The sequence below is a fragment of the Lissotriton vulgaris genome, chromosome 5 (assembly GCF_964263255.1).
Source record: "Lissotriton vulgaris chromosome 5, aLisVul1.2, whole genome shotgun sequence".
Taxonomy (NCBI): domain Eukaryota; kingdom Metazoa; phylum Chordata; class Amphibia; order Caudata; family Salamandridae; genus Lissotriton; species Lissotriton vulgaris.
This window is the reverse complement of record NC_141693.1, coordinates 803,144,262-803,156,543: the sequence shown is the minus strand read 5'-3', so window position 1 is coordinate 803,156,543 and position 12,282 is coordinate 803,144,262. Positions and strand designations below refer to the sequence as shown.

General features: G+C 48.7%; 1 long non-coding RNA gene across 1 annotated transcript in view; it reads left to right on the top strand.

Annotated features, from left to right (window-relative positions):
* Positions 1-8,799: 8,799 nt before the first annotated feature.
* LOC147711607 (uncharacterized) overlaps positions 8,800-12,282 on the top strand; it is a 50,823-nt gene continuing 47,340 nt past the window's right edge. The window contains exon 1 of the long non-coding RNA XR_015295704.1: positions 8,800-9,061. This is a non-coding gene — a long non-coding RNA (uncharacterized LOC147711607). The remainder of the gene's footprint in view (positions 9,062-12,282) is intronic.

The window sequence follows — 12,282 nt, the reverse complement described above, 5'->3', positions numbered from 1 at the left end:
GTGCACGTTCACCATAAGGTTTCTTGGTGCTAGGGAACAGCAAAAGTTACATAGCCAAACCCTCAGCAAAAATCCAGATTATGAAAACTGATAGGCTTGCTTGATTATCCACGATCACCTCAGTACATCAGGCAGAGTTACCAGCAGAAATGTAAAAAAGGCTTTATCAATGTGGAATGCCTTTCCTCAGGTAATACTTAACAGGCTTAGCTGCAATGCCCCTGACACCCAGGTAATAATAACAATAATAAGTCTCAGCAACGTCACAAGATTTGGCACTCAAATGCCAGCTTTATATCTTGAAAATGCAACCATTTTTATCCAGAGTCAGCTTCTGAGTTTAGCGAATGCACTGTTTTTCACTATAATACACATTTTTAAATGTGCATATACATGGGTTGAATCGAGCACGCAAAAGCTTATAAACTAGTCCATTGGGCTGCACACAGGAGAACAACTTATAGGTAGCTTGGAGCTACCAGTAGCTCGCGAGCTGCTCATTAGAGAAGCCTTTTCTTTCTGATCCATCTGCCAAAATGAACTATGGTGAGATGTCAGAGGAATGCTCCATTAATGATTGAGTGCCACAGGGTTCTTGCTTCTTCTCCTTTCTGCCATACCACAAGTTACAGTGTAGACTACAGGTGTCCTTCCAGAATTAAGGGGATGAGACTCAATTGTATCCAAATTGTCTGAAGACAGGGAGGTGGACTGAGGAAGCATTAGTGACTTTAGTGCGATACACAATTGGGTGCAGATTGACTGATCAACATGATGCCAAAAAAATTGAGCTTCCTCTGGCCAGATCTGATCACTTGCTGAATGATGTGCAAGAAATAATCAAAGTTACACAAAATGGAGACATGCCAGTTGAACGTAGAGATAAGATAAAAACACTGGGGTGTTCTTTGACTCCATATGACAGAGGAAGCATATGTTGCTGCCTCAAAATTCTACCTTAAATTGTTAAGGAAGAGTGTGGCTTGTACTAGAGGTGGTAAGCCACTGAAAGCTGGAGATTGAAGCCTGGCTCTGGCTCAGTTCCTTTTCAACTTCGAGCCCATAAGGAGTCGAGCTTCCACAAGGCTTCTGCCACCCTCAGTCTAACCATATGCACCAAGGGGTAAAAATAGAAGATGAACATTTAAGATAAAAAGAAGAGACATTCAGTAGCCGATTTATAAAAAATGAAACCAAAACACCTGGATTAATCATGGCTTTCAAGCTTAACCAAATTGTGTTATCTGAGGTAAATATTTTATTTTACTGATCTGCCTTTTTCTTCACTATCAAATCACCTTTAAATACGTGAGTTCAAAATAGCAGTTGTACCAAAACATGTTGTGATTGATTCTGTAGACAATAATGTTGCTCTTTCTATAAGAATCTGAGCCACATATAGGGTATACATGACAACTCCCAGATCCGGCAGCGCGGTGTAGGTCAGGCGTCACCTGGGCGCAGTTTCTTGGACACCATAACCTTTCTGTGCCCTTCATCTGCCGTGATTAAATCGGGCCAATTGAATCTTAGTTATTGATTGGCTGCTGCACCAACAGGTACTTTACCTCTTGGTGTCACTATTACAAATAGGCGAGAATACCACTATGCATTCACATATTTTAGTGTAGAGTTACTTTCTTTTTAGGTCCTGAGGAATTGCCACTAAGATCATCCTGACTTAACAGGCAAGAAACATGTTGACCAGACGAGACTGAGCGCAACATACTGCAGCATTATAGAAGTTAGTCGCCAAATCGATTTTTAATCAGGGGGAAGGCAGGACTATTAAAGTCTAATTTACCTGACTCTTCCATTTCCCTGTTTTAATCCACACTATTGCACTCCTACACTTCCAAGGCCACTTACACCCACTGAACCATACGGCAGGGAATAAAAGATCTCTGCCAAAGAGCCCCTGCATAGGGTGCCCGTCGGGTAATGCAGCGCCGACCCGACGAGGAGCATGCCCGATGATGAAGCATGACACCCAGCAGGCTGGGTGTGGGAGGGCTCACATTCCGAAAGAAAGGAATTCCCAGTCCCTCCCCTTTCTCACCAATACTATCATTGTGTAGTCAGGGACTTCTCCAGTGCCCCCCCCCCAGCCCTTCTTTATTTGGAACTGCATACCCTTTCTCTCTATGTTTAGCATGGGCATGTATGCTGGATTCTCTAAAAGCCCACCGTCTCTCCTCTTTGTTCAATTTATATGACAACTGTCTTGCCTCTTGGTTCACTGAAGGCACTGTTGCCCAGGAGGGGTCTGGAATGGTTCTAAGCGCATGTTTAAAAACAGTTTCTTTTAATAAGTACTTTCCAGTGCAGTGCTTAATGTGAAGATTAAGGTCTATCTATCACTTATTAAAGAAATACACTTTTTGGAATTTTGAAGAGGCTTTATTCATATTTTATGTTTGTGGTGTGATTTACATGGCAAACATTTGCTCTGCTCGTGCACGAGCTCTCAGAACCAAGCAAGATCCTTGGCTCGGCGTGCACTGTTAATTTTTTGGCTCACCCACCTGTAGCCTGTATGAGATTAATCAAAATGAGTGAAGTTTGAGTTCTGTTAGTGGGACAAAGTTGATTACTGCAATGCGCTGAAAATTGATACAACAAAAAAGAATATCGCAAACACCTAGCTGTTGTGAATTCATGGTTAGCATAGTCACCAGCAGGGCACGAGTCCTAAAAAGAGAAGTGGGGGGACGCTATCACCAGAAGTGACGTCACAACAGGAAGTGATGTCACAAAAGGTGCGCTCCGATCTCGTCCCAGAGGCCAAATAGTGAAGTCCAGCTGTTTGGCAGGGGGGACGGCGTCCACCCGGTAAAATAAGTGGGGGGACGCTGTCCACCCGCGTGGTACCCCGTCTCGAGCCTTGGTCACCAGCCTAACCCGCATGGCCATAGTAGGACTGCGAGAGCTATGCACGTCACTGGTGCATGTAAGGATGGTGTTCAGTGCTGACATTGACCCCCAAAGAAACTCATGTAGGTATTTCTGATTACTTGCAGGCAACAGTCATACATGCCAATAGACCCGATTCCAGCGGGAGACTCCCGATTTTAAAGCCACAAATGGTTTCATTTTAGTTGTCTCCCGTCTGAAAATGCCTTGGGAAGATATATTCTCCCGATTCTTTTTTATACTCTCCCACTTTTCTCTTCAAAAATGTTGGCCTATATAGAGTCTATAAACATCTACAAGACGTGCAGAACCCTGCACTGGTGTGGAAAAATTCACAGCTATTTCGAGCTGTAGAGGCCTTTGACTGATATGTGGAGAGCTCGGACGCGCGTGAGCCTTGAGCTGCTTATGAGTGGAAAGTTTTTAATTGTGTTGTTACATTAAGATAGTAATTTCTACCCCTTAAGGCTCTCACGCCTTTTGTGGGTGGGTGCCAGCATGCCACTCCATAATATAACAGCATAAAACTTCATATCCCCTCTAACTTTAATGCGGGAAAGTATTTTTTCCTCGATTTAAAGAAGCGTCACGCTGACTCGCCAGCACTTTGGATGAACGGTTGCCCTGATTGTGACGTCTGAGCTGCTGGGCATTAGGACCCGCTGTGCAGCTGCAGAAAGAGAGCGAGTGGGAGGGGCGGGGCGGGGACGTGCGTATGTGCTGCGCAGTTGAACGCCGTGTCTGGGCACAAACTGTACTCAGGGGGAGGAAAGCATAAACAGGTTGGAGGCGCGAGCTCGCCTCCTACGTGCCCCCGTTCCATCACAGAAGTCCGTGGCTCACGTACACAGCATCAACAGCCTCTTAACCCCTCCCTGGAGCCAACGCCAAATACTGTTCGGCAACAACAAGCATGCCGGGGGAGGGACAGCTTGCTAGTGATTTTCCAGCCAAACAGCATCACTGCTTCGATGATTATTATACAGTGAAATGCAAGAAAGCATTGCATCGCTCCTATCGCAGGATAATATTTCGAGGAGGGGGATACAATGTGAAAACCTACGCGATTTGATTGCACAATGTTTTACTCTTAATATAGTATAATTAGGGCCACAGGAATTATGCTGCGGAGAAGGACCAAATTATGCTGCACGGTTGACTATAGCAAGAAATACGTCTCCATGGGGCATATTTACAATAAGTGGCGTATCCCTGCATATCAGCAGGGATGTGCCACTGATTGTGCGCCATGCCTCAGCCACCATGGATGGATGGGGCAAAAATGGCACAGATTCGTCACTCATCTTTGCCGTAAAAGTGGCGCATTGCTGGAGTTGCATCTCATGCTCGACGCAGCTCCAGCAATCCTCTGGGGGGCCCTATCTTGTTAATGCTGCGTCAATCCTTACGCCTGCTTCAAGCAGGCGCAGGGTTTTGACACAGCATGGACCCCAAAGTGACTAGGAGAAATCTTGTAGATTCCACTCAGCCACTTTTAGGAGGCGTTCCTGTGCCGGAACATCCCCCCTGCGCAGGAACGCCTCCTTCTGGCACAGGGCTTTACAACGTGACGCATCTCCCAGATGCGTCACGTTGTAAATACCCCGCACCATGGCGCATCTTTTGCGCTGCTGCTGCATCACAAAAGTGACGCAACAGCAGTGTAAAAGAGGCGCAAGGGGCTTGTAAATCTGCCCCCCCAGTTTTTAGTAACTTTTGATCCGTTTGTGCTACAAACAATTTTTTGTGGGTTAAAATCTGCAGATTGTTCAGTAGATGATGGATTATGTGGCAAAGCCTTCCTTAATTATACAGAAAATAAAGTGGCTGCAAAATTGCATAATTCCAGTAGCCCTGAGTATAATGAAGTATCAAGTAGAATGTTACAAAGCAGATTTATGAATTTGTACCGAATACCCCACATGCTTACATTAGGTGCAAGCCATATGCACCAATAGGAAAGAAAATGATCAGAGTCCTTGAGGTTTTTTTTTTTTTACTAAGCAATATTTTGTGCCATATTGATGGAGACCAGCATTGACAAAGCCAATCCCTGACTGTCACTGTACTTTAAAGGATGTTTTCTAACATGTGGTACACACTGAACACACTGCTGCAGCAGAAGGTTGATTGAGCCAGAACACTGGTGTAGCTGTAACACAGTATAAGTATGCACTTCTGCTAAATACAAAAAGCAGTGGTAAATATTTCTAAAATAAATCAATAAATAAAAACTGTAAGTGCAGGAGCAGATAAAAACTCACAGCTGGCGCTGCCAAATGCGTGGGGTTAGTGAATACCAACACTGCATTATCTTGATTTCCACCTCCTCATGCATCTGTCTTTAATTTCACCACACTAACTTTGGCTCTCACTCGTGACTGTAGGATCTTTTTACATAGCCACACACCTAAATAACGATAGGCAGCTGTAACATGATAATCACGTATGCATGTGACGCACATGTTTGTACGTCCTAACTTTTTTGCCGAAGGATTTTTTTTTTTTTAAAGAACATTATAGGAGTGGTGGGCGAGCAACAGAGAATCACTTATGGGAAAAATCAATGAGGGGACGTCATAGAGAGTTTGCACAGGCCTTACAGTACGAAGCGCTTGAGGGGGGGGGGGGAGAGAAACAATTAGAATGCAAACAAAAGCCATGAACTGGTGGGGCAGCAGAGGACAAGCTTCAGTTTGGTGTAAAAGAGAGTGCAGAATAGGTGAGCATTTGAGAGTGGAAAGTAGCACACGAGAAGGAGAGCAAAAAAAATATGCACCCTCATGGAGTGCTGAAAGGAGTTCTTCCAGGATTGTGAAGAGTGGAAAGATACAAGTCATTCAGTAATACAAGCATTTGCAATGCAATAGGACTCGCATTAGGAAAGTGTGAGCTATTGGAATTGTAAATGCTTTTTTTTAAAATATGTGTTGGCTTTGAAAATATATAACTTAATAGCATTGTTATTTACAAAGCCAATAGCTTACACTTTCCTAATGCGAGTCCTATTGGCTATGGCAATGCTTGTTGGTAGTAAGCAAGGACAGTGCTGTTGTGGTGCTGAGTGACGCTGTTGTGGTGCTGAGTGATGATGTGGTTGGGCTGAGTGATGTGGTGGTGTATTAGAGTGATGTGGTGGTGTCCCAGACTGATGTGGTGGTGTCCCTGAGTGATGTGATGGTGTACCTAAGTGATGTGGTGGTGTTCCTGAGTGATGTGGTGGTGTTCCTGAGTGATGTGGTGGTGTCTGTGAGTGATTTGGTGGTGTCCCTGAGTGATGTGGTGGTGCCCCTGAGTGATGTGGTGTGTTGGACTTGGCCCTTCTGGCAGGTTCACCCATAAACTTTTTGCTTTGTGTTTGTGACCCAGTGGTAGTGATTTCTGGTCTTTGCGCACTTTAGCACTGTGGCGCAGTGTAAAGTGCGTGCGCACTCTGAGTGCATGTGGTGAGATAGGCCTGCCCTCCCATAGGAATGCATGGGGAATGTATGTGTCCCTGGTAGTTCCTGATGCGTGGGGTGTACGGGCTGGAGTCTGGTATGTGCGGACTCGTGTGATTGAATGCTTTGCAACAATGTATGTGGCATGATTATGTCTTGTGTAGAAGTGCCACTTCTAGGAGTTGGCATATTAGGGTAAAATATGCCTCGCCTGTGATTGGCTGGAGCTGGCTGGTGAGCCTGGCTCCAGGAAGGCTGGATGGGTCTGCCCGGTGGTGAGTATGAGATTAGCATGCTGATGGCTGGGGAGGACTGCACCTGGTTCCTGAATGGGGCTGGGCTTTCCGCACACAATGCTGGCTCCGCCCCCTGTGGTGCGTCTAACGACCCTAGCCTCCCTAGTGAATGAAAGGGGGGGGGGTTGAGCCATCAAGGGTGCTCCAAAACCAGCTGCGACTGGTTTCTCCCCCACCCTGCACCTACAGACAAAGGGTTTTTCAGTATAAGAAGGGGCTGTGTCCCCATGAATGTTGTTTTTTCCTGATCCTACTTGTGGGGGGCTGCTGCTGCTGGTGCCAGGAGGAACCGCCACTTGGGACTGCCTTCCTGCCTGGAGGGCCCAGTGAGCTGGCCCCTGGCCCAGTCCTGCCCCCCCCGCCTGGCTGCATCCTGAAGGACTTTTTCCTGGACTTGTGCTCTCCTAAAGCGCCTGGGAGCGCTTTAATGTCCATAGCGCCTAGGAGCGCTATTTCCTTGCTCATAGCGCTTAGGGGAGCTTCATTTTGCTTTTAGCTCTGGGAGCGGTTCATTTCCTTTCTAAAGCGCCTGGAAGCGTTGTGCCCGTCTTAAGCGCTTGAGAGCGCTCTGTGTGTTTCAGCCGGTGCCCACCCGGCATTGCCCCGCTCCTTGCCACATTTTGCTTTGTCAGTTTCGCCGCCGCCACCCGGCCGGAAGTCAGGCAGGCCGGGGGCGGGACGAGCGGGACAACAGGAAGCTGACGGGAGCCCACCCCGCGCTCCTGCACCAGAAGAGGAAGCCGGAAGTTGCCTGCCGGGGCTCCCATGTGAAGGGAGCGCCCCGGGGAGAGTGAGAAGGAGCCCAGCGTCTTGTCCTCGGCAAGGCTCTCGAGGGTGAGAGAGCCCCGCCTGCGGCCCGGCAAGGAGAAGAAGCCCGAGGAGCAGAGGCCGTGTCAGAAGAAGAAGCGGAGCTCCCCAGCGCGAGGGAGAGCCCCGCTGCCAGCCGCCTGATCAAGAGACCCGGTGAGTGCCAGTAAAGAGAGGGGGGCGTCGGGGCACATTGCCGGTGCCCGCCCTCCCCTCTAGTACCAGGTCCGGAGTGTTGGGAGACCCGTGGGGCCTCACTTGATCTAGAGCCCCCTTCTGGGGGCTCCAACAGCGGGGCGATTTGGTTCACGAGCCCAGAGGGGCTCCAATGCAAAGGGGCATTCTTTGTTTCAAGAGCCCCTGAGGCTTGTGAAGGCACCATTTGTTTAGTTAGAGCCCACGAGGCTCTTGGGGCATTCCTTGGTCTTCGAGCCACGAGAGGCTCCAGGCGCCACCTTGTTAATTTAGAGCCCAGAGAGGCTCTGGAGTGCCACCATCGTTTCTGCGAGCCCAGCGAGCCTCAGGGGACAGTCAGTTGGTATGGTCAGAGCCTGCAAGGCTCCCAAGTTGGCCCCCCCTTGTTTGCACCAGTTGCTCAGCACTTTGTGTGCAACTGCTACGTTTAGGTCCCTGACACTGGGACACAGGGCATCCTAGCCCTAGAGAGGTCAGTTGGCCTATGGACTGTCACAGGTGGTGACTATTGTGAGTTTTGCGCAACTTGTGATTTACTTGCTGTTATGGCAGAGTTTTTGGCTTTATTTAGCAGTGATATAGATCATTAATCTTGCTCGCATCTAGTATAGGTATTCTTAGCCTGTGTTGGCCCTTTTAAGCCCTTTTTCCAGATCTAGAAGAGGATAGCTGCTTAATATGCCTTTATTCTTGACTTTAACCTGTCTATTGCCTATTGGCTTTGACATATTAGACACATTGGTATGGTTTATGTAGGTATTCTGACAGAGCTAAGGAGCATTTCACCCCTTTCAGGCCTACAGGCCTAGAGCTAGAGGGACTCCATCTTGATGAAGCTGAGAGGCTTTTCAGGGCAAAGGCAAAGTTTATAGTTAAGGCTGTTGTGTGCTAGAGGAAGATCCAGTTAGGACCGCTTCTTATCCGAAGAATGTGTTTTTCTCTTGGGCCCAGACGTAACAAGCAGATGGCCACTGCGGTTGCGTGGAAGCCTGGGAGCTGGCACAGGAATTCGGTAAGAGACAGCCCTCTGCTGGAAATTTCCATGAGGGGAGAGGAATCCATATTAGCGAGCTACAGGAGAGGAGGAGTGTTCATTCCAGCTTGTGTGCAGTTCAGTTCAGTTTGGAGTGCAGTGCAGCGTGGTGCTCAGAACAGCTTGGAGCACAGAACAGCTTGCAGAGAGAGAGATGATGTCTGCTGGAGCTGCAGAATAGAGTGCAGTTCTTGAATGGAGAAAGAAGGCAGACGATTGCTGAAGATGAGGAGAGAGAAAGCAGTGCAGAGAGCATCAAAGAAGGCTGTCAGCTGGAGCAATTGGACCAGAGGCGTGGTGATGTGGTGAAGGAGGGAGAGACAGAGAGAGAGCCCTAATCCCACCAGAGGCAGAGAGAGAAATCTTCCTTCTAATAGGTGAGGTAGTCTGAATTAGTTACACTTACACTTTATGTCTAATCTTTTCCCTTTCAGCGGAGTGTTCCTGTTATGTTTAATCCTTCTCTTTCAAGCGGTGTGTTTTACCTATAGTCTTTGTCAGTTCTGTGTAAAGGTTTATATTGTACTACTAATAAATGACCCCATTAATTAGTGATGCCTGAGTTCTTTTATGATAAAGTTATCCTGGCTTCAAGCCAGTTGCTGTTGAGCCACTGATGGATCAAAAAGGGGGGTAGGAGCGCTTAAATCAAGAAATAACTCAGTCACATAGTGTGTATATCTTTATCCCCATACAGTGAGGGTAATCACTCCTGGTAGGTATTACTGTTTGAACAGATGCTACCCCTGATCAGGTAAGTAATAGTGAGGGAGAGAGGAGACTTGCAACCAAGGGACTAAGTTAGTACACCATCCCATAATATTATTGTAGTAGCAGACCCTTAGTGAAGAGACTTCCCAATATATATATATATATGTATAGGTGTTCATAGGAATGTGGTCGTCGTTGATATGCGGCGTTAGTGAGAACACTGAGTAGGAGATCAGTGTAGATACCCACTGGATTGTGGCTTGAATAAGTGAGAGCGTCAGGGGGGACACTGGCGTGGAGTTCGACAGGATTGTTGAGCGTTTGGAAACGGGAGCATTGGGTTCTGCAGGCCCATGTGTAGTCGCACCGGATTGTGCGCAATATCTGCCCTAGGGTAGACCGGTCTGGGTCTGAGTGGCCGCGAGACCAACTGATGTAAATAAGTGTGGTGTAGGGTATGGATATCCCTAGTAATCAGTGAGTATTCTTAGTATCCCTATAGATTTAGTGGTGTTCTTAATAATATGAGCTTGTATATTGCGAGTTCCCCATCCTCAGGTAGGTACCAGGTGCCTGGATAGGTGGTCCTGAGGAGGGAAGGTGAGTACGTTCTGGCTGGGTTGGAGGGGCCCCTGGGGGCTGATCCCACCTACTCAGAAAATCCAGCCATTACATTTGCTAAGGTGATTTCTGCGCAATTGTTATTTCCTACATCTCTGAATGTTTTTTGGCATCATGTGTTTTCCTTCCCTGCACCTCTGAATGTGTTTTAATGCGTCATGTGCCATGTTCATACACCTCTGAATGTGTTGTTGATACATCATGTGTAATGTGCTTATACCCCTACAAGATATTGTGACACTTAGGTGGTTGTTCTTGCTAGTACAGGTGGTGCTGGTGAGGTCCTGGTTCCCTGCGTGACCTGTTCCTAAGGTGGTTAGGGTTGCGTAGGTGGTACTTAACCTTTACCAGAAGTTACTGGTTGTGTACTTTATGTTCTATTTTGTGCTACAGTGATTCATATTCTATGTTCTAAGTGCTAATTCTACCTAGTGCTACGTTCTAAAAGTGCCTATTCCTGACAGTGGTCCATGTGGCCCTGTCTTGTACATATCCCCTGTAAATTCTGCCCGTGCCTGTTGGCACATTGTAAAGTGTGTGTTTTATCTAATGTGTTTTGGTGTAATACAAAGGCTATTTTTATATATAACCTTGTGTGGAGTTTCCTTTGTGGTGGGCCTTGGGTGTTGTTGCTGGGGTGCGTGCGCAAATCCTTAACTCACATCGCCTCCAAGTTTAGCCTTGCTGCTCGCGCCACGTTACCTAGAGGGTGAGCAGGGGTTATCTTGGCGTGTAACTCCCTTGCCCTGAGTTGGGAGTGGTGGTCTCTGACTGACTTTGGCACCAGCCCTGGCCAGCCAGGGATCCCATTTCTAACATGGTGGTGTCCCTGAGTGATGTGGTGGTGTCCCCGAGAGATGTGGTGGTGTCCCTGAGTGATGTGGTGGTGTCCCTGAGTGATGTGGTGGTGTGCAGCAGTGTGAGGTGTGCAGCAGTGTGAGGCGTGCAGTAGTGTGAGGTGTGCAGCAGTGTGAGGCGTGCAGCAGTGTGCAGCATGCAGCATTTTGAGGCGTGCAGCAGTGTGAGGCGTGCAGAAGTGTGTGGCATGCAGCAGTGTGTGGCATGCAGCAGTGGGTGGCATGCAGCAGTGTGAGTAATGCAGCAATGTGAGGCGTGCAGCAGTGTGAGGCGTGCAGCAGTGTGAGGCGTGCAGCAGTGTGAGTCGTGCGGTAGTGTGCAGCATGCAGCCGTGTGAGTAATGCAACAGTGTGCAGCATGCAGCAGCGTGCAGCAGTGTGAGGCATGCAGCAGTGTGAGGCATGCAGCAGTGTGAGGCGTGCAGCAGTGTGAGCTGTGCAGCAGTGTGTGACGTACAGCAGTGTGTGGCGTGCAGCAGTGTGTGGCATGCAGCAGTGTGTGGCGTGCTGCAGTGTGTGGCGTGCAGCCATGTGTGGTGTGCAGCAGTGTGTGTTGTGCAGCAGTGTGTCGTGCAGCAGTGTGCAGCATGCAGCAGTGTGAGTAATGCTGCAGTGTGCAGCAGTGTGATGCGTTCAGCAGTGTGAGACGTGCAGCATTGTGAGGCGTGCAGCAGTGTGAGGCGTGGAGCAGTGTGAGGCGTGCAGCAGTGTGAGGCATGCAGCAGTGTGAGGCATGCAGCAGTGTGAGTAATGCAGCAGTGTGCAGCGTGCAGCAGTGTGAGGCGTGCATCAGTGAGGCGTGCCGCAGTGTGAGGCGTGAAGCAGGGAGGCGTGCTGCAGTGTGAGGAGTGCAGCAGTGTGAGGCATGCAGCAGTGTGCCATGCAGCAGTGTGCAGCATGCAGCAGTGTGAGTAATGCAGCAGTGTGAGGCGTGCAGCAGTGTGAGGTGTGCAGCAGTGTGCCGTGCAGCAGTGTGCAGCATGCAGCAGTGTGAGTAATGAAGCAGTGTGTCATGCAGCATTGTGTGGTGTGCAGCAGTGTGTGGCATGCAGCAGTGTGGGGCGTGCAGCATTGTGAGGCATGCAACAGTATGTGGGGTGCAGCAGTGTGCGGCGTGCAGCAGTGTGCGACGTGCAGCAGTGTGTGGCGTGCAGCAGTGTGTGGCATGCAGCAGTGTGAGTAATGCAGCAGTGTGAGGCGTGCAGCAGTGTGAGGCGTGCAGCAGTGTGAGGAGTGCAGCAGTGTGAGTTGTGCGGTAGTGTGCAGCATGCAGCAGTGAGAGTAATGCAGCAGTGTGCAGCACGCAGCAGTGTGAGGCGTGCAGCAGTGTGTGTTGGGCAGCAGTGTGTGTTGGGCAGCAGTGTGAGGCGAGCACCAGTGTGCAGCATGCAGTAGTATGAGTAATGCAG